Genomic DNA, 16,004 nt, shown 5'->3' with positions numbered 1-16,004 from the left:
TCCTGCCCGCACTCGCCTGCCTGCTCCCCTCCCCCCGGTAGGCGCACAAGTTTCACCCTCCATTTGCTTTTCCCGGCGATTACTCTTCCCCCGGTCTCCCCTACATGCAGTGCACGACCCCACCCCGCATTGGCCTTTTTGGATCTAGGGCCCGCAGCCCCAAACTTGAGCGCCACGCCGAGCCCTCCTGGACGTCTGCCGGGAGGCTTCCCCTCTCCTGCCCGCCTGGTACGCCGCCTCGCGCCCCCAACACCCCTGGGCGCCCGCCTTCCCGAACCCTCGGGGCGGTCCGTCCTTCCCTCCAGCCCCAACTCCTGCACCTTGCCCCGCCCCCCCTTCCTCCCACGTCCCTTCTGCCGGTGCTGTCTTGCGTTTGCCCGGAGTCCCGCGCTTCTAGCTGGTCTTGCCCACCCACCCTGTCCAGTGCGCCCCTCTCTCCTCGCCGCGTATCCTCACGCTCCACCCCTCCCGATTCTCCAGCCGCAAGCTTCCCCGGCTGCCCTCTTGCGCGGCCGCTTCCTTCTCTCCCTGCCAGGAGTTGAAGAGGAGCTGCGGCACCCCCGGGCGGATAGTGTCCCTGCCCGCCGCTGGCGCTGCCCACCCCTCTCTCTTTCCCCCTCTACCCGGGAAGCGAGGGGCTGAGCGGTTGGGCCGAAATTTGGCTGCGTGTTGGCTGAGTGCGACAAACAGCGAGAGCGGGCAGTAGAGGCGCCGCGGCGGCCGTGGCCGCGCGGGGCGCAGCAGTAAGCAGGTGTTGTGTGTCCGGGGGGGACGCGCACCGCGGGCTCTTCGGCTGGCGACAGATTGTGCAGGAATGCGAGGAATGCACCGGGAGCATAGTCCACGCGGCCCGCCGCGGCAGAACTAGAGTCTTCCCCAGCCCAGCTCTCGCTGAGCAGTCAGAGGTCACCGGAGCATCTTCGGAGCTGGTGAGCCTCTCTCCACTCCTCTCCTCCCCTGGCTTTTCTCCATGCGGCAGAGGGCGGCGGAGGGGAAGCGCGGCAGTTCTGTTGGGCTTCAGCTAGTCTTTCGTCTGGGATTTTGCTGCATTGGTCTCCAGGACCGTGAATTTCGTGCCGATGGCGGTATAGCCAAGGTTATTGATAATTGCACAAGATTCTTGGCAACTTTGGTTTACAAGGTTTAAATAGTGCCTGGATTTTACGAGGTTTTTTTTTTTTTTTGATCTGCAGGAATGGGTGCCTAAGGTTCTTTGAGTAATGAGCTTGCAGCCAACGTATTTTGGCTCTATCAAAAAAATGTTGTTAATGCTCATGGACGGGGATGTTCTTCAGGAGATAACTTGAATGCATCACTTTACTGTCATAAAAATTGTAATTTTTTTCTCTCATACTGGGCTGTGTTTAGACCTCTTACAATCCACAATGAATAGAAACAGAGAAGCAGTGTTTGGTCAGCGATGGGACAGATAGGACTGTCTGGTACAGTTAAATTCGGGGCGTGTCAGTTACCATTGGAAGTAACGGGGTACTACAGATGATGTATATTTCAAGATGTAATTTATTAGTTGAGGTCGCAGTTCTTTCTTTTTTTGGCACCGAGTTTGAACGTAAAATAAAAATACGGGTCTACGACTTTTAAAGAATGGTGGTTATTTATGTGTAAAATCCAAAATGATTAGTATATAGTTTTGGTCAAATTTTATTTTCCTTAATGCAGAAAAGCAAATTTTTGACAGAAGTTGCCTTGCTAGAACAGGGCTTAGATTGTCTTATTTTAAAAGGTAAAGTAGAAGACCACTTCTCTTTTTTTTTGAATGTAGTGTATTGCTGTAGAAAGTATTTAATTTCCTTTCTGGTACTAGTGAAACAGTTACGGAAAATGGTATCTCATCAACATGAGAACAGTTGATGTCCAAAATAAGTATTTCTGGATTTGGAAAAGTATACTATGTGTGCTTTTTGTTTGACACAGTTTGCTTTGGAGGTTGAATTTACTATAAGCCTCTCCATGCTTGGCTATTTTGTATCAGATTCAGGAAAATAGTTGATTGTCCAGCTGTCTACTAACACCTTCTGTGTAGGGATCAAGGGCATTGAAAAGTATAAAATGAGAGCCTTTTATTTGGTTAAGGACCCAGCGGGAAAGGAAAAAGAGAAAAGAAAAAAACTTTGTGATGGATAAAGTTATGTCTTTTGGCTGCTACATTGTTTTTCAGATATGTTCATAGTAAGTGGGCCTTCTAATTTAGAGGGTTAGCTCTAAATTAGAATTAATAACACTGTGTTGGATATTGAGAAGTGTTTGGAGATGTGAACAGGAAACTTATTATGTAACACACTCCTCACAGCAGAGTTTAACACGTGCATATTTGATGTGATATGAATATTAGAAAGTAAAAGCACATTTAGTTTATCTGCTACATTAGAAATTGAAATAGCCCATTCAGGCATATAGAAAATGTGTATATACATTGGTATATATGATTGGCTGTTCAAATAGTTTTACATGCTTCAAGGTAGGCTTTCAGTTAGAATTATCGTCTATTTGTTATTGACATTTGAAGAGAAGAAGTTTTAAAATTGGTTATTGTTCACGATAAAATAACAAACTATTTCAGTCATTCCCTCCCCAACTCCCACTGTTATATAAGATAAAGTGCTGTATTTCATGTCTTATATGTTATATAGAAGATTCTAAATTGGGGGACAAATGTTCAGTTATCTTAATTCTTACCCATGTTGTTTTTGGAAGGAAATAGAGGACCAAGGTAGTGATGGAAAGCACGAGTAAGAGAAGGTAAGCAGAAAGTAGGAGCAGCTGGCATTCATTCAGGAGTGGGGGAAAAGGCTGCTGCTGCATTTACAAGCTGAATAAACCAAATCTAATTCTATCAGTGGTTGGTTCTGACATCATTTGAATTTCAGGAAATTACTACCAAACTCAATTCAACAGGAACTTTAGCAATTTTATAACCTTGAGTATTTGGATTGTCTATATTAAGTCAGAGTTACAATTTTCTTTCCTTTCTATACAAATTGGGAAAGGGATTTTAGTTTAAAGCTCTTAAATTTGCTTAATTTTTAAAAATCCAATTATTGTCAGTTTTCAAACTGAGTTATTTCCTTGTTTTTGACCAGGGGTTGATTTAAATAGAGAATTTCCATACCCTGGATGATGCCAATCATTTACGTCCAGGGCTTCACCTTACAGCTTTGAAATATTAAGGTATTTTGAGATTGCTCCATAAACTATTTTTTTTTTCCAGTCAAGAAGGATGTCCCTAATTTGCTTCATTCTAAAGTGGATATTATTGCTTCTTTTTTCAGTGAAAGATGAAGTAGAGGTTATTCAAGGGTTCTTCTAGGGATTAAGCATTCATGGAATTGTATGTCACTTTGGGAAGTTACCTTCACACCTTCAGTGTACTGGGAGATAATTACTTCCTCAATGTGTTAAATGGTTTTGTAGTGCCTTTCCTGCAATGAAGAGGGGAAACAAATCTAATTCATAACACTAATGAACTGGATATGTTGGCGGTATCCAGTAACTATTTCATGCCCAAACTTTAACTACAAATAGCTGCAAACAGAGAGATAAGACAGACAAAGTAAAACTTTAAGTATACCTGGGTATAAGACTTGGGATCCTGCCAATAAGTGATTATAACAGTTAGCAAATTAGTTTGATGCCCAGCAGTGGAAAATAACGTTTCTTTTAGGGAAAGGGGATCAGGCCCTGAGTCACAAACAGCAGTGATTCATGTGCTTGCTGGTTGCAGTTGAGAAGTTGTATGTATGTCATTCAAAAGTTGGTCCCTCTGTCACTTCAATAATTCAGTGGAATTATGTTCATCTTTTGGAGGCTATGTTGCCAAAACTAAATTGGGGACATTACATGATGGTGCTCTGTGTTTAAATTTAGAATGCTACAGACATTCCATTTGTCATTGGTCTGAGGGTTTTTTTTTTTATATATAATTTAGATTTACTTTTATTTGATATACCAGTAAGTGTTGGCTACACTGCTGATCATTTCATTATTCATAGTCTTAATAATATTATAGTTTATTATCACTCATATATGGTGATATAGTGATTCATTGCAAGTGATAAAATATCATTAGAAATTATACTAAATCTTTAATACTATAAAATATATAAATTAAAATATGGAAGTATTTGAATTATTTTAAGTCATGTCATGGTGAAGCATTTTTCACGAAGTGAATAATGCCTAAGGATTGGTTAGATGCCAGTCTCTGAAGGACAGTATATCATATAGCCCTCACAGAGTCCAGAACTCACAAATTAAGTGTGGAGAGGGAAAGGATCAGAGGAATCAGTAACGCTTTTTTCATCAACAAGAAAGGCATGTTTAACTTCTATAATTGTTGCTTTATTCAGTATGAGTTTAGTGGGTTGCAAATATGCAAGGATGTTTTTTCTGCTCTTCCCTAATCTGCATCCCTGTCCTTTCTCCCCACAACACACATACCACCACCACCACCAATGCATCTGCCTGCTTGGAGAGCCAGAAAAAGCCCCCTTTCAAGAGCCACTTATATAGAATATGGAAATTGGCGCCTAGTGTTGTAGGTTGAATTTAGAGCAGATGTGCATTTTTGTCATAAAAATGATATTATATATGAATACAAAAGGTAAAATGTGAGGTTGAAGGTGGGCTATCAGCATACTGTGCAGGCTTTGGGGGCTGGCCTAGAACTTTGAATACAGTGTTTTATGGGCACGCACTGCTGCTGCTGCTGCTAAGTCGCTTCAGTCGTGTCCGACTCTGTGCGACCCCATAGACGGCAGCCCACCAGGCTTCCCCGTCCCTGGGATTCTCCAGGCAAGAACACTGGAGTGGGTTGCCATTTCCTTCTCCAATGCATGAAAGTGAAAAGTGAAAGTGAAGTCGCTCAATCGTGTCCGACTCTTAGCGACCCCATGGACTGCAGCCCACCAGGCTCTACAGCCCATTACAAATAGACTTTTAAAACACTGGATAGGTGGTATCTGAAATTCTGGTCCACTGTAAGCTCTCTCTTTAATTGCAAACATGAAAAGGAGGTGAAAAGCACCCTAAGCTAGGAATTAGAAGATCTGCCATTAAACCGTATAACCTTGACAAACCATTTAATATTTGGGTTACAGCTTCCTACTTTTAAAGATACAGGGTTTGGATTGCATTGATCTAAGATATATTTCAACTCAAGGTTCCCAGAGTTCTCAGGGTTTTTTGGTTTGTTTGTTTTTTAAGAAAACAAAATGGTTTCAAAAGCATTCCTGTATATAATCAGTCCTGTTTTCCCTTCTATCCCAAATCATACCAACAGGAGATTTGGGTTCTCTTTTGAGACTCTTGATTCTCCTTTGTGTTCATCTTAAATAACTTTGTTTTCTTTAACAGTTTAATTTTGGAAAGTGAAGGGAAGGGAATAGACCATATAATGTGTTGAAGGTACCTGTTTACCCCAACTCTAGTTCAAGGTGAACCAATGTAGTTTAGGCCAGGGAAAGCCTTTGGGATTTCACCCACACACTGAGTAAAAGCCCTTGAAAAGTATCATTATAAGGCAGTGAGGTATCGTAATTAGCAGCCAGAGTGTCATAGTTCAATTCTGGCTCTTCTGTTTGCAAGGTGTCTAACTTGGTAAATTATCTAACCTCTCTGGATCTTGTTCTGCTCGTCTGTAAAACAGAATGACAAAACTATCCACCTCATATGGTTGTTTGAGGACTAAATGGGCTAATATATGTAGAGCACTTAAAACAAGGCCTGGCTTAGGGCTGGCTTTAATACATCAAGTCATTTTTATTCTTATGTTGTGATACTTAACGATGCTTTCTGTAGCATCTGCTATATCCCAGGCAAATTATTGGCTTGTTTTCTGTGTTCTTAGTCAATATGATTATGGATCTGAATAGGATATTTCAGGAAAGAAAACTACCAAACAAAAAATACTATGAACTGGATGGTTTGCAAGAGATTGCCTTTAAAGAAGAGAATTGATAAAAGTAAGTCAACTAAGGGTATTTTTAAAATAGGGAAGTTGGACCTTCCTTAGGCATGCAGTACTTGAGGCATGTAAACACCACTGACCATCATGTGTAGGAGGTTTGGGTAAACAGCTTAATAAACTGTTATGTTTAAAAGGTAAAAACTGATAGTATTATGCACTTGAAAATGTAAAGCATACCTTTTAAATGTGTATACTACTATGGTATTTGTAATTCTAACTGTGGTCATTATGTACAGCGTCTTTGCTAGTCAATGTATGACGAAAATGCTAGTGTAATCATTTATGAGCTAAAATGCACCTTGTAAATAAACTCTTTTCTGCCTTTTCTGTCTGAAATTCACACTTGAAATTGGCAGGAAACTACGAAAGCAAGAAAGACTAGAAGAAAAGTTTGGAAGATACTTGATGTAAACCAACAGACAGTAATTTAATAAAGAGTCTCTAGTCCTAGACCTGGCCGTGTTACTGGGCTGGTATGTGTCCCATGAGCAAGTCATTTAACTCCTCTGGGCTCTGGTTTTCTCATCTTATAAAATGAAGATGTTGGACCAGATGCTCTCTAGAGCCCTTCTGGTACTTATATTTCACTTTAGCACAGCAAGCATTCTCATTCTGTTGCATTTTTTTCCTTGGCAAGAATGTACTGTCTACTCAAGAATTTATTACAATTTACCCTCTGGGGTAAGGGAAGAAGATTGAAGTTATACATCTGAAATGCTCAACTCCTAAAAATATAAATGTTGCAGCCAGACAAACATTTGTCCCCATAATGGCTGAGTTACTGGCTACCTTCTTGGACTCATTTGTTAACAAACAGCCAGTCTACTGTACATATTTGAGGCTTAACCTCTTGTTGAGACTAAATTTTCTGGAAGTTGGATTGAAACAGAAGAGAATTTAAATGGTGGTTAGATGGAACTGGTCTAGTTAAAATGATAAAGACTCACTTATCATTTGTTTTGGTCTTATTTATCCTCAGAGGTTTGATTTGTCTTCAAAGAAATTAAACAACTGAGAGTTGTTCCTCTGGAGAAACTGTTGCTTTTCTATGAACGGAGCTCATTTATCCACCTCTCATCATAGAATATAGGTACTTTCATTTAACTGTAATTTTTTAGCACATAAACAACCAACCAGTGTTTAGAAGTTGTAGTGTAGTTCAACAGGATGATATTTTACTTAAATCTGTGCTCTGGGATCTGTGTTGTTTTTGTGAAAAGCAATTAAAAAATCCAAGAGAAGAGATTTTGACATGAATCCTGCTCTCTCCCACAAAGGGGGGAGATCTCTATAGAACTTACATACAAATACATTCATATACAGTTGTTTAAAAATTTATTGAGATTGGCTGTTTCCCTTTGCTAATACAATAAGTACATTATTTTCAAAAAGAATCAATTATATTGCTAACAGTGCAATATTGATTGAATTCTCATTGTGATCAAAGTACACACTTGAACCCACTCTTAAGTTTCTGTACCTTCAAGAGAATTATAAACATTCAATGTGAAAACCAGTAATAACCACTTTGCAGTGAAGTTCATCATTCTGTCTGATACTTTGCTCTTCGATTGAATGGGAAACGGGCTAATCTATTTAGAAGTTACTTCTTGTCCTAAGTACCACCAGAGGTCCATGTGAGGGGACTGAATACAAGTAGCACTTCAGGTATTTGCTGAAGGTCTACTGTGTGTGAAGAGCTGTGTTCTGTGTTATATACCTCTTATTTAAAAAAGATACATGATTCATTTTGGTTCCATTCAGTTAACATTTATCTGTCCCCTGCTCTGTATTGGACTCAGTGCTAGACCTCACGGCCAAAAAATGATTTTTCCTGGGGAGTTTTGTCATCTATGTTGGATTCAGTATTCAGAGTCTGCATCTTTGAGGAAACAGTGATTAATTTCACAATCTAGTTGGGAAAGATAAGACATAATGAACTGGAAAAAATTGTCCTAGAAAACTTTGGTATATAAATAAACATGCAAAATTGTTCTGTAAGTGTTAAGGATGAGCTGTAAAATGACTTTGTATTAACTAGGTTTTAGCTAAACCTACTTTTTAGGTGTGTGTTATGTGATACATTACCAGAGTCTAGATAGACAGCTGCGTTAAGCACCATCAGTGGCTTTGTTTGGAAAAAAAACTTACATTTGAAAAAGTGCTCCCTACCAATAATAAAATAGTAATTTCAGAGAAGATTTTAATCAATGAAAATTCATTATATATGAAGAAACATAATTTATGCGTTAAGAACAACCATTTTAGGTAAGTTCTTATCTTCATATTGCATTACTTTGGTTTATTGTGGGTTTTTTTTTATTCTTTAGGCAATTTTTGTGCCTTTGTAAGTCCAAACTTATTATCTGTTATTGAAAATAGTCCCTTTTGTTATGAATAACTAGCAGAATGTTTTGAAAATCTCTTGTGACATCTGCTAGAATAAATGGTCTCATTGAATCATACCTTGAATCTCAGACTGATGCAGTGATGGGAATTTCCTGCTTATTGTCAATTTGTCAATGACTGAATAAGCAGAAAAGTCAGTTTTTAAAAAAGCACCACAAAAGGAATCAGAAAGCGCAATTGGACTTTCCACAAGAACTATTATTTTGAGACCTGCAGTAAGCAACTCAATTGTTAAGTGTCTAACTCAGATTATCCATACAGGAAAAATACGTCAGTTTGATATCTCTGCATAGTGTATTGGTAGGTATCGATCTTCCAAAATATTCACTATGAGTTACTTCATCAGAACTCTGAATACACTTTTACATAGAAGCAACACTGAAGAATATCAGTTCCAAGTTCCTTTGGTTCTTCTACTTCCCTGAGCTACTTGAGGCCAGAGACTCTGTGTTTTTGCATGACTTAATCTTGACTTCCAGTCTTTCTAGATATCTCTATAGGATTAATGGGTTTTTAATTCCAGCCTTGGCATACCCTCACCTACGACTCTTGGATAAATCTGTCTATTAGCAGCCCTCTTTACTTTGGCCACCTGATGTGAAGAGCTGACTCATTTGAAAAGACCCTGATGCTGGGAAGGATTGAGGGCAGGAGGAGAAGGGGACAACAGAGGATGAGATGGTTGGATGGCATCTCCGACTCGATGGACGTGGGTTTGGGTGGACTCGAGGAGTTGGTGATGGACAGGGAGGCCTGGCATGCTGGGGTTCATGGGGTCGCAAAGAGTTGGACATGACTGAGCGACTGAACTGAACTTACTTTTGTTTACTACTTTTATAAAATTGTTTTGGTCTTAGATGCTCAGAACTATTTATTGTTCATGTTTCAGTGGAAAAATGCATTCTGCCTTATCTAAACAATTACCATTATAATGCAACTTGTTAGATAAATAATTCTTTATATCAAATTACTTGCTAAAAACATTAGAAATTTTTAAACAGACTGGTTCATATTCATTATTGCATGGTTTATAACTATGGTGAGATGAGTTTACATACTACTCTCCTCCTCAGGCCATTAATATGTAGCTACAGAGCACCAGCTCCAGCTTGGTCAGGCTTTGGCTGTATGACGTTGAGCAAACTTTCTATGTCCTTGCCTTTTGTGAATTAGTAATATCTTTTGTATATTCAGTTGATGAAGTAAAAAAGAAAAGTAGATGCATTTCTAAGTACATGGAGTCTTTCAAAGGAAAAAGTTACTAAAATAATACAAGTATAATTAAAACTGTAAAATTAAATACACATTAATAATCAGAAAAAAAAAAAAACAGGGAATTTCACAGCTTGTTTGTGACCTAGTGGGTATAGCAAATCTTTATTTGGTTTTGACAGTGTAATTAGAAATACTCTTAAACATTTTGGTGGTTCCTTCCCCAACCTCAAGTAATCACTGTGATAAAATTTGAAAAAGTTATAATTTAAAACTTAAATGTTTAATCATGATATGATTATGAACTCACAGACACTTATTAGGATCAATACACACATCCTATGTACCCATTGCCCATTTCCCCTAATGGTAACATCTTGCAGAACTACAGTACAGTATTACATCCTGTATCTTGACGTCAATGCAGTCAAGATACAGAACAGTTCCATCACTCCCAGGGACCCTTAGGTGGCCCTTTTGAAATCACACTTCCACTTCTCTTCTACCTCATCCCCTCCTTAATTCCTGGGAACCACTAATTGTCCTCTTTCTATGTATTATAGGAATATATTAGTTGTGTAATTTCTATAATTTCATCATTTTAAGAATATTACATAAATGAAATCATACAGTATGCAACTTGAGAGTTTTTTATTTCTACTCAGCATAATATTTTAGAAATTCAAGCAGGTTGTTAACATGTATCAGTGTTCTCTCCTGTTCTGTTGCTGAGTAGTGTTCTATAATAAGAATGTACTAGAATTTAACCACTCTGAAGGACATCTGAATTTATTTTTTAATTTACAGAGCTGCTATAACTATCTGTACAGGTTTTCATAAGTTTATATTTCTCTGGGATAGATGTCTAGGAATGCAATTACTGGGTTAAATTATAATTTTTAAAGCTTCCTTTCTATAATTATACACTGAATTACATGTGACCTCAGTAATTTAAAAGTTAGATTTATAGCTTTGGTAAATTACAAAAACTTGCCTGTAAAGTCAAGTGTTTCATCTTTTTTTTTCCCCCACAAATACTGCCTTCTATGAGTTTACCTTGTTTTTAGCAAAGCCCCATCATTGATTTTATTTTATTGAAGTATAGTTGATGGACAAGTTTATGTAAGTTACAGATGTACTATGTATTTGTTGTTTAGCTGCCCAGTTGTGTCCAACTCTTTGCGACCTTAAGGACTGCAGCATGCCAGGCCTCCCTGTCCCTCACCATCTCCCGGAGTTTGCCCAAGTTCATGTCCATTTTATCAGTGATGTCATCCAGCTGTCTCATTCTCTGACGCCCTCTTCTCCTTCTGCCCTCAATATTTCCCAGCATCATAGACTTTTCCAGTGAGTTGGCTCTTCGTATCAGGTGACCAAAATTAGGAGACCAAATTAGGTGACCAAAATTCAGCTTCAGCATCAGTCCTTCCAAGAATATTCAGGATTGATTTCTTTTAAGATTGACTGGTTTGATCTTCTTGCTGTCCAAGGGACTCTCAGGAGTCTTCTCGGTGCCACAGTTCCAAGGCATCAGTTCTTTGGTGCTCTGCCTTCTTTACAGTCCAGCTCTCATAACCGTATGTGACCACTGGGAAGACCATAGCCTTGACTATATGGACCTTTGTTGACAGAGTAATGTTTCTGCTTTTCAGCACACTGTCTAGGTTTGTCATAGTTTCCCTGCCAAGATGCAGTCATCTTCTGATTTCATGGCAGCAGTCACCATCTGCAGTGATTTTAGAACCCAAGAAGAGGAAATCTGTCACTGCTCCCACCTTTCCCCCCTCTATTTGCCATGAAGTAAAGGGGCCAGATGCCATGATCTTAGTTTTTTTAATATTGATTTTTGAGCCAGCTTTTTCACTCTCTTACTTCACTCGCATCAAGAGGTGCTTTAGTTCCTCTTCACTTTCTGCCATTAGAGTGGTATCATCTGCATATCTGAGGCTGTTGATGTTTCTCCCACCTATCTTAATTCCAGCTTATAACTCATCTAGCCTAGCATTTCTCATGATGTGCTCAGTATATAAGTTAAATAAACAGGGTGACAACAGACAGCCCTGTCATACTCAATCCTGAACCAATCAGTTGTTCCATACAGGGTTCTAACTGTTGCTTCTTGACCTGCATATAGATATTTTGTGGTACAGTATACAGTGATTCATAATTTTTAAAGGTTATACTTCATTTTCCCTTACTGTAAAATATTGGCTACATTCCCCGAGTTGTATGGTATATCTTTGTAACTTATTTTATACCTGATAGTTTGTACCTGAAAATCCCCTACCTTTATATATTTCCTCCCCTCTTCCCTTTCCCTATTGGATATAGATAATGAGAACTAATTTGTTCTCTATATCTGTGAGTCTGCTTCTTTTCATATCCACTAGTTTGTTGTATTTTTTAGATTCCATGTGTATGTGATATCATACAGTATTTGTCTTTTTCTGGCTTGTTTCACTTAGCATAATGCCCTCTAAGTCCATCCATGTTTCCGCAAATGGCAGTATTTCATTTGTCATAGCTGGGTAGTAGTCCATTGGATATATATACCACATTTTCATTATCTATTCCTCTATTGATGGGCACTTAGACTGCTTCCATGTCTTGGCAGTTGTAAATAATGCTATGAACATTAGCCTCATCCTTGATTTAAAATGCAATTCATAAAGTTACTCTGTAGCTTAACCTCAGGGTTTGTTTTTTTGTTACATTTTGTTTTTAGAAGCAAGTATATTTAATTTACAATAACAATACTGTATTTCAAAATGTATTTGTTAATGTAAGTTCTTTCAAAATTTCACCTATATTTGATGTAAACAATTTAGGTAACATTCTTGCAAAACAAATGTTTATTGTGTACCATCCTAACAGGCCAACTAGGAATTTAAAATGAAGACAGTATATTTGTGTGTGACTGGAATCCATTCAGTTGTCAGGTGGAAGCCAGCAAGCATAACTGAAACTTGTAAAGGCAAGGAGTCTGCTTTTTTCCCTAGAAGAGAAGATGTTTTCTAAAGCATAACTTTTTCATTTTCCATCTCTCCCCAATTTCTAACCCCCAAACCCCCAGCTTTTTGCATACAATTTCTGCCAGAGAAAAACATTGAAATTGTGTCTGGTCTAAATAAAATTATCACAGTTGATAATTTGATTTGTTTTTATCCGTGTCCTTTTGTACCTTGAATGTCAAATATGTTTCTTTTCATAGTTAAAATACCATCTGATCATATATCTTGTTCTGTATTGTTTATATTTATTCTAAGATTTTTATCAATGCTTTTACATTTACAGTCTTCTGAAATCGAAGCTGAGAAGTGATGACTACGCTTAGTCCTAAAACATAGCTTATCCAGTTACCTTCTTCTTCAACACTGTGCTTTTAAGGATTTGATCATTTCTCTATATTTAATTAATATGACCTCAGCACCCTTTAATTTCACAGAAATATGGTCTTTCCAACAAATTGTATATTTCCTGAAGGCTTTTCAGTAAGTAACTAGTATGTGCTTCTCTGGTGAGCCTGCGGTTTCTTTTCCTTAGTTTAACTTAATATCCTCTCCTTGGTGAAGCCTCCTAGCTCTTCTCTCCAACTGAAACCTTCCCACCTGTGCTTAGCACTTTGCATGTAGTTCTGCTACAAATATGTGTCATATGGTGTTCAAGTTTTTCCTGCATCTGTGTTCCTGGCTGTTTTGAGTGCTATCCAGGTTAGCACTGTGTCACAGCTCTCATTGTAACCCTCATCTATCAATGTGCCTGACATAATATTTTTTAAGCACCAGATGCCTGCTTTGGATGAATGAATAATGAAATACTTTGTTTATAACCTTAGTAGTCCTTCTTCCCTCTAACCTTAAGTGATTCCCCACTCTGTAGGATCACTTCAGACTCCAACTTGCCTACCAGTGGAGGCCCTTCACAAGCAAACCTTGATTATTCTCCTTCCTGAACCTTCTGCATCAGCAGAACTGGCTTGTACTCACTGTTCCTTGCCTCTCTGAGCTCTGTGTTTTAATCTTCATGGTCCTTCAAGACCTTGTTCAGCTATTGGCTGGTGGTCATCTTTCCTTCTCCAAATGCCTCTCTTCTCTGGGTTTTAATGCTAAACTCCACCTGTTGGTTTTTTGTTGTTTTGTTGGGACTGTTAACATCTGCTGATTAACTCGTCTCTCATCTCTTTCCTCCAAGTTGACTGTAGCTTTTGAGGAAAAGCCCTTGTCTTGTACATTTGCTGTCTACCTGGAGAAGGAAATGGCAACCCACTCCAGTACTCTTGACTGGAAAATTCCGTGGACTGGGGAGCCTGGTAGGCTACAGTCCATGTCGTCGCAAAGAGTCACACACAACTGAGCAACTTCACTTTTCAAGTGATATATTTCAAGTAGAGCTCTCTCAGAAAGTAGAGGTAGTTAGTGCCTTGATGATGTGGGTGGACAGGGTCAACCTCTAACTTCGGATTACTGAGATGTATATTAACAGTCTCTCATATCCTTCTTTCATTAATAGTTATTTGCAAAGCACCTAGCGCATGCCAGTCTTTAGTGTATGCCATTTAGATGGTTTGGCGAGCTCAGCTGTCAAATAAGCTACATCAAAATGAAGTTTTGATGGTTTGTTTTTAAAGATCCCTTTGCCAAATACGCTATATTAAGTGGGGGTTTTGCTTCTGTAAGGTGTTGTCTCTAATTTTTATATAGTACTGTCCCGTGTTGAAAAGAGTGAGTACTGTAGCTGAGAAAACAAAATTTTATCTCTTGCACTTTTTTCTTTTTTTTACAATGAAAAGATTATGTTTCTGAAGCTACCGTGATGTCCAGTCTAATAACCACTGACCATATAGACTATTTAAATTAAAAATTCAGTGTCTTATCCTCACTAGCCACATTTTAAGTGTTGAACAGCCACATAGGGCAAGTGCTATACTAATAGGCAGATACAGAACATTTTTGTCATTGCAAAAAATTCTGTTGGAGCTGGTATAGAGTGTAGCTGGGACCAATTGTAAATAAAATATTAAATGCTTTTCAATTAACAAAGCAATAACTTTACAGTTTCCAAAGCATTTCTATTAATACCTATCTAATGAAATAGATGGGGAAACAGTGGAAACAGTGTCAGACGTTATTTTTTTGGGCTCCAAAATCACTGCAGATGGTGACTGCAGCCATGAAATTAAAAGACGCTTACTCCTTGGAAGGAAAGTTATGACCAACCTAGATAGCATATTCAAAAACAGAGACATTACTTTGCCAACAAAGGTTCGTCTAGTCAAGGCTATGGTTTTTCGTGTGGTCATGTATGGATGTGAGAGTTGGATTGTGAAGACGGCTGAGCGCTGAAGAATTGATGCTTTTGAACTGTGGTGTTGGAGAAGACTCTTTGAGAGTCCCTTGGACTGCAAGAAGATCCATTCTGAAGGAGATCGGCCCTGGGATTTCTTTGGAGGGAATGATGCTGAAGCTGAAACTCCAGTACTTTGGCCACCTATTGCAAAGAGCTGACTCATTGGAAAAGACTCTGATGCTGGGAGGGATTGCAGGCAGGAGGAGAAGGGGACGACAGAGGATGAGATGGCTGGATGGCATCACTGACTCGATGGACGTGAGTCTGGGTGAACTCTGGGAGTTGGTGATGGACAGGGAGGCCTGGCATGCTGCGATGCATGGGGTCGCAAAGAGTCGGACACGACTGAGTGACTGAACTGAACTGAACTGAATTCTTCTAATGGAGAAGGCAATGGCACCCCACTCCAGTACTCTTACCTGGAAAATCACATGGATGGAGGAGCCTGGTAGGCTGCAGTCTATGGGGTCACTAAGAGTCAGACACGACTGAGCGACTTCACTTTCACTTTTTACTTTCATGCATTGGAGAAGGAAATGGCAACCCACTCCAGTGTTCTTGCCTGGAGAATCCCAGGGATGGGGAAGCCTGGTGGGCTGCCATCTATGGGGTCGCACAGAGTCGGACATGACTGAAGCGACTTAGCAGCAGCAGCAGCAGCAGCAATCCTTCTAATAACTCTGTAAAAATCGGTGATATTCTACTTTCATTTCATGAGCAAGGAAATTATTAGTGAGTCATGGGAATAGAAAGAGTATCAAACTAAACTATAAGTTTAGTTTGTGGTTCAGTTCTTCATACTAAAACAAGATAGTTGTTATTTAGTGTTAAGATTTGATTACTGAATTATAGAAAGCATTTGATGTACAAGAATGTGTGATCTTATTTTTTTCTTCACTTAAAATTTCATGAGGTTAAAAAAATTCTACTGGGCTTATCTTTTGAAATTTTCAGTAGAATTCATGGAGTTTTAGTCAATAGCCATTTAATACAGAGGCCCAGTGCTTGGTATGGGAAGGGGGCCTTGGGAAACGGTACAGAAATGATGCAC

At 39.1% G+C, this 16,004-nt stretch overlaps 1 protein-coding gene across 13 annotated transcripts in view; it reads left to right on the top strand.

Moving 5' to 3' along the window:
- Positions 1–16,004, top strand: part of PKP4 (plakophilin 4) — a 258,767-nt gene that overhangs the window by 333 nt on the left and 242,430 nt on the right. Inside the window, exon 1 of one of the 13 annotated variants that reach the window (XM_070767581.1) lies at positions 479–929. The exons of the other annotated variants lie outside the window; for them this stretch is intronic. The gene's annotated coding sequence lies outside the window, so the exon portion shown is untranslated. Of the gene's footprint in view, positions 1–478; positions 930–16,004 lie in introns of those variants that run through there. 13 annotated transcript variants of the gene reach the window in all.

Source organism: Bos indicus, chromosome 2 (assembly GCF_029378745.1).
Source record: "Bos indicus isolate NIAB-ARS_2022 breed Sahiwal x Tharparkar chromosome 2, NIAB-ARS_B.indTharparkar_mat_pri_1.0, whole genome shotgun sequence".
In the NCBI taxonomy this organism is placed as follows: domain Eukaryota; kingdom Metazoa; phylum Chordata; class Mammalia; order Artiodactyla; family Bovidae; genus Bos; species Bos indicus.
The sequence above is the reverse complement of the archived record's forward strand: the minus strand, read 5'-3'. Positions and strand labels throughout refer to the sequence as shown.